At 38.6% G+C, this 11,659-nt stretch overlaps 1 pseudogene; it reads left to right on the top strand.

Annotated features, from left to right (window-relative positions):
* The first annotated feature begins 9,594 nt into the window (after positions 1–9,594).
* LOC143878918 (secreted RxLR effector protein 161 pseudogene) lies at positions 9,595–10,275 on the top strand (annotated as a pseudogene).
* The last annotated feature ends 1,384 nt before the right edge of the window (positions 10,276–11,659 follow it).

The raw sequence follows: 11,659 nt of genomic DNA, 5'->3' as shown, positions 1-11,659 counted from the left end.
TAACTGGCCCAAATTACATACACCGGAAAATAAACTTGATACTGGTTCTAACGGCTGCAAAAGTTTATTGGGTTCTAATCACTAATGAACCTGAAGAGCTTGCTGCCAATGCCCCACAAGCTGAAAGGGACAGAAGGCATAAGTGGATTGAGGATAATGAAATGGCTAAGTGTTATATCCTTGGCTCTATTTTCAATGTGCTGCAACAGCAACATGTTGGAATGGAAATAACCATGGAAATAATGTTGAATTTAAAAGAATTATTTGGAGAGCAAAATCGCACAGCTAGACTGATTGCTATTAAAGGCCTTATGTCCGCAAATATGGTTGAGGGAACCCCAGTCAGGGACCATATGCTATATATGATGGCTTTTTCTTAATCAACATTTTTTTGGCTTCCCTACCAGGGTCGTTCAAAGAGTTTATTTTGACCAATCACATGAAGAACTTATTGATGACATTAACTGAGTTATTGAACCGACTACAGTGGACTGAGGATCTGCTGAAAACAAACAAGAAAAGTGCTTTTGTAAGCCCAATGGTTCCCATCTTGGCATTCTCATCTTCCTTTGATGATTCCAATACACAAGTGATTTTATATCACTAATGTGTTTGAATGTCTAAGTTGTAGATCATGATTGTGTTAAGACAAGATTGCTTGGATTGAGGCCAAGAAGCTCTCATTGGACCACATTAGGAAGGCCAAAGACATCGGAGATCCAAGACGCATGAAGACTTGAAGCATCGCAATTGAAGATCGAAGTCGTTTTAGAATGTAAAGATTCAATCCTAGTTTAGATTTTAAGAGGCGTAAATAAGTATCCACACACGCTAAATGCTTAAGTGGTTGTCCTTGTGGTGTTCTAACAATTTGGAACCCTCATAACAATCCCACTTGGTGAAGATTTGGAAGCCCAAAACAAATAAAAAACAAGAATTGAAAATCTGCTGGAAATAGGCTTCTCGGAACTCCGAGAGAATTCTCAGAGCTCCGAGATTTGGTCCGGTAACATTTTCTTATCTTCTGTTTCATTTATCGGAACTCCGAGAGAAATTCTCATAACTCCGAGAGAAATTCTCGGAACTGCGAGAATTTCTCGGAACTCCGAGACCACTTGTTCGGGAACAAAATTATAGCCGTTGGGGTTTTTGCCAGAATTACCACTATGCTCCCAAACGGTCATATTTTGGGTTTTCTATATATATGGGTATTCTAAACTTCCCAACCGTCAATCCTAACACTCTAAAAACCTATTGGAATATCCTAAGAGTGTATTAAGCTTGTTTATGCCTCTCATCCTCTAGAATTAGGATTTGGGTCATATGCTCAAATTTGTACATCTTCTTCAAACTTTGTAAACCCTTGTGAGGAATTTTTTATTTATTTCTTTCTTTATCAAGACGATTGTATTTGGGCGAGTGTTCGGAGAAGCGGAGCCCACTCTCCGTGGTGAGGATTGCCACCAAGGTTAAAGGAAATTGGAATTGTAATCGGCACTGATCTTTGCCGAAGTTAAGAAGATCAAATAGTGAAGCCATCAACGGGTCTGGTTGGTGGAGTGGAGTAGGCCTCACGTTGGAGGACCGAACCACTTTAAATCTCGGGTGCACTCTCTCTATCTCTTGCTTCTCTTTTATTGCACTTAGGATTTAACTTGTGTGCTCAATTTTTATTTTTGATCTCTTAATCTTCAAAATTGGGTTAGATTTTTCAAAAGCTTAAAACTTGTTAGGAACCTAATTTTACCTCCTCATAAGTTGCCATTAGAATAGTACTCGGGCCTACCCTTAGAATTTCACTTAGTATCAGTGCCTTGGCTCTTAAAAGATTTTCTTTTCTTAAAATATTTGGTAAATTGTTTTTAATTTTAACAAGGGAAAGATCATAAGATCATTGGCAACTTTCTAATTGTCAAATGACAAACATAAATGGAACCGGACTTCCGGAGGGCCATTTCACAACTAGACCTCCTTTCTTTGATGGGTCCAACTATGGACATTGGAAGACAAGGATGTGCATCTATCTTCTTTCAATAGATGTGGAGCTTTGGCATATTGTTGAAAATGGATACATTTTGCCTTCCAAGCCATTTGAAGAATGGAATGTTGTAGAGAAAAGGCATGCAAATTTAAATTACAAAGCTATAAACTCTTTGTTTTGCACCTTATCTACGAAGGAGTTTAATAGAGTAGCTCTTTTCTATTCCGCCAAGGTTATTTGGGATACTCTTGCCGTTACCCATGAGGGAACATCACAAGTCAAGGATTCCAAAATAAACTTGTTAAAGAGCAAATATGAAATGTTTAGAGTGGGTCAAAATGAAAGTATTTCGGAAATGTATACCCGATTTTCTAAAATATCAAATGAATTAGCTAATCTTGGTAAATCTTATCCTACTGATGAGCTTGTGGGTAAGTTGCTTAGGTCACTTCCTCCACATTGGGATCCAAAGATCACCGCGATACAAGAATCAAAGGATCTCAAGACGCTAACTATTGAGGAGCTTGTAGGATCTCTTATCACTCATGAGATGCTCCTCACTAGCCGACAAGAGGAGAAGAAGCCAAAAGAGAAAGAAAAAGAGAGTAGATCCTTAGCACTCAAGGTGAAAGCGGACTCATCTTCCTCAAATGAGGCGGATAGTGATGAAGAAGAACCTTTGAGAAAATTCAAAAGCTTATGGAGAAAGAAGCACAAAAAGGATAAAAATAAGAAGAAAGAAGAAAGTGAAGTTGAGGGTGGTATAAGATGCTATAATTGTAAGAAGACGGGACACAAAAGACCGGAGTGCCTTCTTCTCAACTCATCTTCCTCGAAGTACAAGGGAAAGAAGAAGGATTGGAAGAAGAACAAGGGTCTCATCACCGCTTGGGATGCGTCAAGCACGTCGGGCAAAAGTTCAAGTGAAGGGGAAGCTAATAAGGATGATCTTTGCTTCATGGCACTCACCCATGAAGATGAGGTAAATTCTAACCCCTCTTGTAATTCATCAAGTAGTGATAGTGGAAACATATCATATGATGAATTGTGCATTACTTTGCATTCTCAAATTTCAAAGAATAAAGTTCTTAAAAAATCTATTTTAAAATTAGAAATTGAACTTGATGTTTTAAAAAATGAGTCATCTTCTTCCATATCTAAATCTCAAGCACAAATTGAAATTTTTAAACTTGAGATTAAAACCCTTAAGGGTATTTTGGGTGAGAAATCTTGCCAATTAGTACAATTTCATAATGTGGCAAGCTCTTCCAAATCTTATGAAGATGACACTAATGATTTTCTAAATCAAATAACCCATCTTCATAATGAAAATAAAAGGTTAAGATTATGTCTCCATGAATTCCTAAATGGTGATAAAATCATTGACATAATCTTGAAGAAGGCTAGTCATAGACCTAATCATGTATTTTATGATAGGACTAGTCTATCTAACCCTCATGTTAGATGCCATTATTGTGGAATCAATGGTCACTACCAATTCCAATGTGCATCTAAGATTAGGGATTGTGGTGGAACCAAGAAAGCTTGGGTTCCCAAAGCCCCCATATGATTCTCTTCATATGTGTTTTTAGATTAGGGGCTTGCACTTAAAATTGAATATCTTTTTATGGTTATTTAAATATCCCCTCTTGTGTTGAATAAAAACTCTAAATAGGGGGAGTTCTATGATTGTCTTTTTCCTTGAAAAAGGGGGAGCTTAAAATTAAAAATTTTATCCCTTTAATTTTCTTTTACCCCATCTTTTTTATTGATGCCAAAGGGGGAGAAAAATCTAGTGTAAGGAAATATATGTATGCTTTTATTGGAAAATCTCTTGTGCTTGTCATCATCAAAAAGGGGGAGATTGTAAGCCCAATGGTTCCCACCTTGGCATTCCCATCTTCTTTTGATGATTCCAATACACAAGTGATTTTATATCACTAATGTGTTTGAATGTCTAAGTTGTAGATCATGATTGTGTTAAGACAAGATTGCTTGGATTGAGGCCAAGAAGCTCTCATTGGACCACATTAGGAAGGCCAAAGACATCGGAGATCCAAGACGCATGAAGACTTGAAGCATCGCAATTGAAGATCGAAGTCATTTTAGAATGTAAGGATCCAATCTTAGTTTAGATTTTACGAGGCGTAAATAAGTATCCACACACCCTAAATGCTTAAGTGGTTGTCCTTGTGGTGTTCCAACAATTTGGAACCCTCATAACAATCCCACTAGGTGAAGATTTGGAAGCCCAAAACAAATAAGAAACAAGAATTGAAAATCTGCTGGAAATAGGCTTCTCGGAACTCCGAGAAATTCCTCGGAGCTCCGAGATTTGGTCCAGTAACATTTTCTTATCTTCTGTTTCATTTCCCGGAACTCCGAGAGAAATTCTCAGAACTCCGGGACCACTTGTTCAGGAACAAAATTATAGCTGTTGGGGTTTTTGCCAGAATTACCTCTATGCCCCCAAACGGTCATATTTTGGGTTTTCTATATATATGGGTATTCTAAACTTCCCAACCATCAATCCTAATACTCTAAAAACCTATTGGAATATCCTAAGAGTGTATTAAGCTTGTTTATGCCTCTCATCCTCTAGAATTAGGATTTGGATCATAGGCTCAAATTTGTACATCTTCTTTAAACTTTGCAAACCCTTGTGAGGGATTTTTTATTTCTTTCTTTCTTTATCAAGACGATTGTATTTGGGCGAGTGTTCGGAGAAGCGGAGCCCACTCTCCGCGGTGAGGATTGCCACCAAGGTTAAAGGCAATTGGAATTGTAATCGGCACTGATCTTCGCCGAAGTTAAGAAGATCAAATAGTGAAGCCATCAACGGGTCTGGTTGGTGGAGTGGAGTAGGCCTCACGTTGGAGGACCAAACCACTTTAAATCTCGGGTGCACTCTCTCTTATCTCTTACTTTTCTTTTATTGCACTTAGGATTTAATTTGTGTGCTTAATTTTCATTTTTGATCTCTTAATCTTCAAAATTGGGTTAGAGTTTCCAAAGCTTAAAACTTGTTAGGAACCTAATTTTACCTCCTCATAAGTTGCCATTAGAATAGTACTTGGGCCTACCCTTGGAATTTCAGCTTTCTTAGCTAAGGATAATGTACCTTCAGCCTCCAAACCGAAAGGTAAGGGGAATAGAAGGGGAAAAAGCCAAGCTTCCAAGAAAAAGGCTCAAGTGGTTAAGAACAAGAAAACTTTCAAGAAGTAAACTAAGAGCAGCGATGCGTGCTTCCATTGTGGCAAGCCTGGACATTGGAAGCGGAAATGCAGGAGCTACTTAGCTAGCAAGCAGGGCGACAAGCCTTCTCAAGGTATGTTGCAAGTTTTTATTGCTGAAACCAATATGATTGGTCATTTATTTTCTTGGTGTGTTGATACTGGTGCGACCTCACACATCTACAATGTTAGGCAAAGGTTAAAGATAAGTAGATGGCTGACTGATGGCAAGCTTTACCTACAGGTTGAAATGGATGCAATAGTTGCAGTCCAGGAAGTGGGTGATTTCTATTTGGCTTTTTCTAGGGGATATTTACTGTTAAAAGATTGTCTTTATGTACCTTCTATAAGAAGAATTTGATTTTTGTTTCTAAACTCATTTCTGATAGGTATTTAGCTAATTTCAATAAAAGAGATAAGTTTTATTATAAAGGAAAATTTTGTTATTGTGGAAGGTGCATTATCAAATGGTTTATATCTAATTAACGCCAAACAGAATGTGAGTAACATTGAAAGTACTCTAAGTGTTGATGTTTCGAACGTCAAGAGCACAAGGGACACGGTAATTCCAACTCAACTTTGGCATCCTCGATTAGGTCATATTGGCCTAGAGCGGATCACGAGGTAAGTGAAAGATGGTCCATTGGATTCTATCAGTTTGGAACCATTTCTAACCCGTGAGCCATGTCTCCTAGGCAAAATGACCAAAATTCCCTTTAAGGGCAAGAATGGAAGAAGCAAAAATTTGTTAGAAATAATACATACAGATATTTGTGGACCTCTTTCTCATCTTTCGAATGGAGGTTTTGTCTACTTCGTGACTTTCACGGATGACCATTCAAGGTACAGTTATCTGTACCTAATGCAACATAAGTATGAGACTGTTAGCCAAAGGGTTCCCCATGGGTTCATTAAAACACCTTGTTTTGATGATTAACAAACACAAATTGATTAGTTTTTATGGACTAATTGTTTGCCTTGAGTGTTGTGCTATACACAGGGAATTCACATGTCAATCCATGCTAGCACACACCATTGATGGCCTATGCTTGAAGATGAACCAAACAAAGGACAAAGGAGCTAGAGCATATTTGGACAAACCATACCTTGGAGGATCAACCAAGGAGAAGTTCCACACAACCATCTCAAAGCATTGAACAAACAAAAGAAGATCAATGAAGGCTAAAACTTGTGGATCAACAACTTGCAAAGGAGCTTGAACCAAATGGTGGCATCATCCTTTGAAGGTGTCAAGCAAAGAAGCTCAACCTTGAAGATCCCAAAGCAAGCCAAGCACACCATTGAAGATCAAATGAAGATTGGCTCAAGAGAACAAGAGAGTACTTAGAATGGTAGTATGTATCACCTTTCTCTCTTGTGTTTTCTCTTATCAAGGCACATCTTAAAACCCCTAAAAATATGTTTTTCAAAGAGAATAACACACCCTTTAAGGACTTAAATGGATAAGTGAATGGCCATGGTGGTGTACCAACATGTTGGGACCCATATGGCATTCAGCACAAGAATGAACAAAACAGAGTTCCGAAGCAACAACCTAGACCAGCAACTAAATCCTATCAAAACTTGTTTAAACGATTTTCAAATATTTTTGAAAATATTTTTAACAGATAGGTCTCATTTGTCTCATATCCGTAGAGTATAAGAACATTGAAATCCGGTGAGAAATGAGGGAGATATGATTTTTACAAGTTAGACACTAAAAGCTGGAAAACCAGTCTCGGAATTCCGAGAATTATTCTCAGAACTCCGAGAATTTCTCGGAGCTCCGAGAAATGGTCTAGGGAATAAAATCCCATACTCTGTATGCTCGGAACTCCGAGAAGTGTTTTTATTCAAAACAATATAGCCGTTGTGGTGCAACGGCTAGTTGAATATTTGACCCAGTTTTGACTGTTTCACCCCCCAAACAGTCACATGGAGTTGGGACTTTATATATACCCATTCAAGGGTCCAAAACACTAGATGAACATTGTCCAACTTCAACAAACCCTAGAAAATCATTTGTGAATCATTTTTGGGTAATTTCTCTCACCAACCTCTTGTGCCTTGATTTGAGAAAATCATTTGAGATTGGTTTAGGCTTAAACTTGTTTATTCTTGAGAGCATCCTTGGAGCTTCAACTTGCGTTGTAGCCTACATAGAGGCAAAGCTTTTATCTTCTTCTTTATTCGATCGGTGGCAAGGGCATCCGTTGTTTTTAATTCCCTTGAGTGAAACGCTTAGAACTCGGTGGAGAAGGAGAGTCATTGTAAAGGTGGAAGGGCATCCTTATTTAATTCCCTTGGATTGTAAAAGCCTTGGAGCCGGGCGTCATGGAGGTCTCAATAGTGAAAATCCTCAAGTACGACCTTGAGAAGAGTGGAGTAGGCCGTTTGCCGAACCACTATAAATCTCTGTGTCACTTGTGTTATTGGTATTTCTCTCACTCCCTCTCACTCTCTTATTTGATTATTTGTGTATAGAATTGAGTGAGTAGTTAGCATTGATAATCAACCTAAATATCTTAACCTTGCTAACTAGGCTATTAAAATTACCTAATTAAGTTTGCTAATCAACAAGTGTTTTGAACTTATATTAATTTGTAATATTGTTTAAGTTCAACTATTTCAAACTTAATTAAACAAGGGATAAGTCTTGGGTGAAATCTTAGGAAAAGATTTTTAAAAGGTAAAGGTTTTATAAACATCCTATTCACCCCCCCTCTAGGTTGCCAAACCAAGTCACTACTTGGATTTCAGAGACCTTTTAAAGGTTCAAAGAGTTCAAGAGTGAAGTAGAAAACCGGTTAAATAATAAGATTAAAACTCTTCGCTCCGATCGGGGAGGAGTGTATCTCTCGGATGACTTTAAGGACTACTTAAAAGAAGATGAAATTACGTCTCAATGGACTCCACCTGCCACACCCGAGTCGAATGGCATGTCAGAAAGAAGGAATCGAACTCTGATGGACATGGTTTGTTTTATGATGAGTTTTGCCAAGGCACCACTATTTCTTTGGGGCTGCGCCTTAGAAATAATGCTCTACATCTTTAATCGACTTCCAACTAAGTCAGTACTAAGGACTCCATATGAGTTATGGACGAGTAGAAAACCCTCATTGAATCACATGAGGATATGGGGTTATCTTGCCCATGTTAAAAAGATAGGTGTAGATAAGTTGGAGACACGAACCCAGAGGTGTCTCTTTATTGGATATCCTAAGGAAATGAAGGGTTATTTATTTTATACCCCAAGCAAACAAAACTGTTTTGTGAGCCGGAATGTAGCGTTCTTGGAAGAAGAGTTCATCCAAGATGTAGGTGAGAAGGAGAGGATTGACATAGAAGAGTAACCTGAAATTCCAATAGAGAGATGCAGAAACTGAGCAAGAATCTATCGACCCTACTTTGACACTTTGACATAGTACTAGTGAGATCAGAAGACACCGTAGATATCTCTATCTTGGTGAGGAAAGTAATCCAAATCTAGAAGAAACGGATCCCCTTAACTATAGAGAGGCGATGTTAGACATCGATGCGAGCAAATGGTTGATGCTATAAAATCTGAAATGGACTCTATGTACTCCAACAAGGTCTGGACTCTAGTAGATCCACCGGAGGGTATCAAACCCATTAGATGCAAATGAATCTTCAAGAGGAAGAAGGGCTCTGACGGAAAGGTGGAGATTTACAAGGCAGGGCTTGTGGCGAAGGGTTATACTCAAAAGGCTGAAATTGATTATGAGGAAACCTTCTTGCCTGTAACTATGTTAAAGTACATTAGGATTTTGTTGGCAATCGCTGCATATTATGATAATGAAATCTGGTAGATGGACGTCAAAATTGCCTTCTTGAATAGAAACATTCAGGAAGATATTTACATGGTCCAACCGGAGGGTTTTGAGGCTGCTGGAGAGGATAGTAAAAAAGTGTGGAAGTATTAGAGATCTGTCTATGGATTGAAGCAAGCGTCTCTCAGTTGGAATCTTCGTTTTGATCAAGCGGTCAAAGAGTTTGTCTTCTCTCAAAACGTTGATGAGGCTTGTGTGTACAAGAAGGTCAGTATGCCGTAATGATTTTGGTGCTATATGTGGATGGCATCCTACTCATTGGGAATGATGTAGGAATGTTATATAACACAAAGTTATGGCTTTCCAGTACATTTGCAATGAAAGACTTGGGTGAAGCTTCTTATCTATTGGGACTTAAATTGCTTAGGGACCGAAAAATAAGAAGTTTGGGCTATCACAGGAGGCTAACGTTGACAAGATATTGGCAAGGTTTAATATGGCGGATACCAAGAAGGGATTAATTCCTTTCGAGCATGGAATCAAGCTATTCAAGAAGATGTCTCCAAAGACATCTAAGGAGAAGTAGGCGATGAGCACTGTTCCATATGCCTCGGCTGTGGAAAGTCTTATGTACGCCATGTTATGTACGAGGCCCGATATTTGTCATTCTGTAAGTGTGGTTAGCAAATATCAGTTAGACCCTGGTCCTGAACATTGGACGACTGTTAAACATATTTTCAAATATCTTAGGAGAACCAAACATTACTATTTGGTTTACGAAGCATACGAGCTAGTCGTTCCTTGCTTTACCGGCTCGGACTTTCAATCTAATGTTGATGACATGAAGTCATCTTCAGGCTTTGTTTTTCCCTTGGTTAGTGGAGTGATATCTTGGAGGAAACAAGACACCACAGCAGATTCTGCCACTGAAGCAAAATATATCGCTGTTAGTGATGCGGCAAAAGAGGCAGTATGGTTCTGAAAGTTTTTGTATGACCTTGGCATCGTTCTCTCTATTAAAAGACCTATTTCTCTGTATTATGATAATAATGGGGCTATTGCTCAAGCAAAGGAACCGAGTTCTCATCAGAAGTCCAAGCACGTCCTTTGGAAGTATCATGTGACACGGGAGATCATCGACAAAGAAGATGTTGCCATAGCAAAGGTGGCTTCTACGGATTACGTGGTGGACCCTTTCACTAAATCCCTTAGTCAAAAAGTGTTTGACAAGCATGTTGAGGAAATGAGTCTTAGATATATGCACGACTAGATTTAAAGTCAATGGGAGATTACTTTAAAATCTAATGTACCTGGCATTTTTCATTAATAAAGAATTATTTCATGACATTTTTAGGTACTGTTTTGTTAATATGTGAGATGTACTTATTTTTATTACACATATTAGCCCTTAGGGAGCAAAGTAGTAATACCGTGCCTAAGGATTCATAGATCCTAGGGAGCAGGGAGATATGGAATTCTGATTCTATGCAAACCTTAAATAGGAATACCGTGCCCAAGGATTCATAGATCCTAGGGAACAAGGAGATATGGAATTCTGATTCTGTGCAAACCTTAAATAGGAATACCATGCCCAAGGATTCATAGATCCTAGGGAGCAGGGAGATATAGAATTCTGATTCTATGCAAACCTTAAATATTCCTAGTTGGAGTGGAGATTGGACATCTCCTCCTGTACACAACCAGCACTAGTCTTGCCGACATGCACGTGTCATGGGGTGACTCATCTCAGTCACTTGGGTAGTTGACCCTAAGCAAGAAGACTGGGAGTGACGATTGGGATCGTGCTCTGAATTGGATCACTTTTTAGACTAGCATGTGCACAAGAGTTTTTAAAAGGCTAATCTATTATACAGGACCCTTTACTTGTCCTTGGACCTGAGGGATCATATTGGTTTGTGGGGGTGTCCTTCTTTCTTGGTCTAACTAAACAATGTCCACCCTCCGTAGGACCCAACTCGGTAGATGAAGATTAGAGAAAGGACTTCCACATGTCAGATGTGGTTAGGGGTAAGAAGATTCGACGCTTATCTTCAGGGTTACGTCTCGATGGAGGCCACTGACTCAATGCGATTCTGGTTTTCGAACTACAGAGGAAGATCGCAGTGGGACCCATCATTGGGCTCTGAAGGGTCAACTGTTGGACCCCTGCAATGATCCCACTCACAACTCGAATGACCATTTGTATCTATTAGATATGGTCCTGCATTTATTTGATTGCACATACATACTTGTTTCATTGCATTTCATGTAAAGGGAATGAATATCATGGTGTATGTACACTATGTGACATATTGGGAATACCAAATTGGTTAAGTGTTGACCAAAGGGGTATTATAGGATGGAGCTTTATTCTCATTAGATAGGAATTGTTTTGTTTAATTAGAAGAATAAAATAAGTATTTGAATTTAACCTTACTGGACAAAGTTGCATGTTACGGGCAAGTGGTAGATTGTTAGAGGTAGTGCTCGGTAACAATGAAATTTCGTCCAATAAGGGATTGTCTCTATTTGATTCAAAATGTTTGAATTATATTTATAATATATTAATTAGTCAAAGTCATTTAGAAGGGGAGTGAGTTATCCTGTATGTATTTGACATTACAGTAGGAGAGTGAATTATCTTGTATGTATTT

The sequence above is a fragment of the Tasmannia lanceolata genome, unplaced genomic scaffold (assembly GCF_043159265.1).
Source record: "Tasmannia lanceolata isolate RefF3 unplaced genomic scaffold, GAP_Taslan_0.1 ptg000006l, whole genome shotgun sequence".
Classification (NCBI taxonomy): Eukaryota; Viridiplantae; Streptophyta; class Magnoliopsida; order Canellales; family Winteraceae; genus Tasmannia; species Tasmannia lanceolata.
The sequence above is the reverse complement of the archived record's forward strand: the minus strand, read 5'-3'. Positions and strand labels throughout refer to the sequence as shown.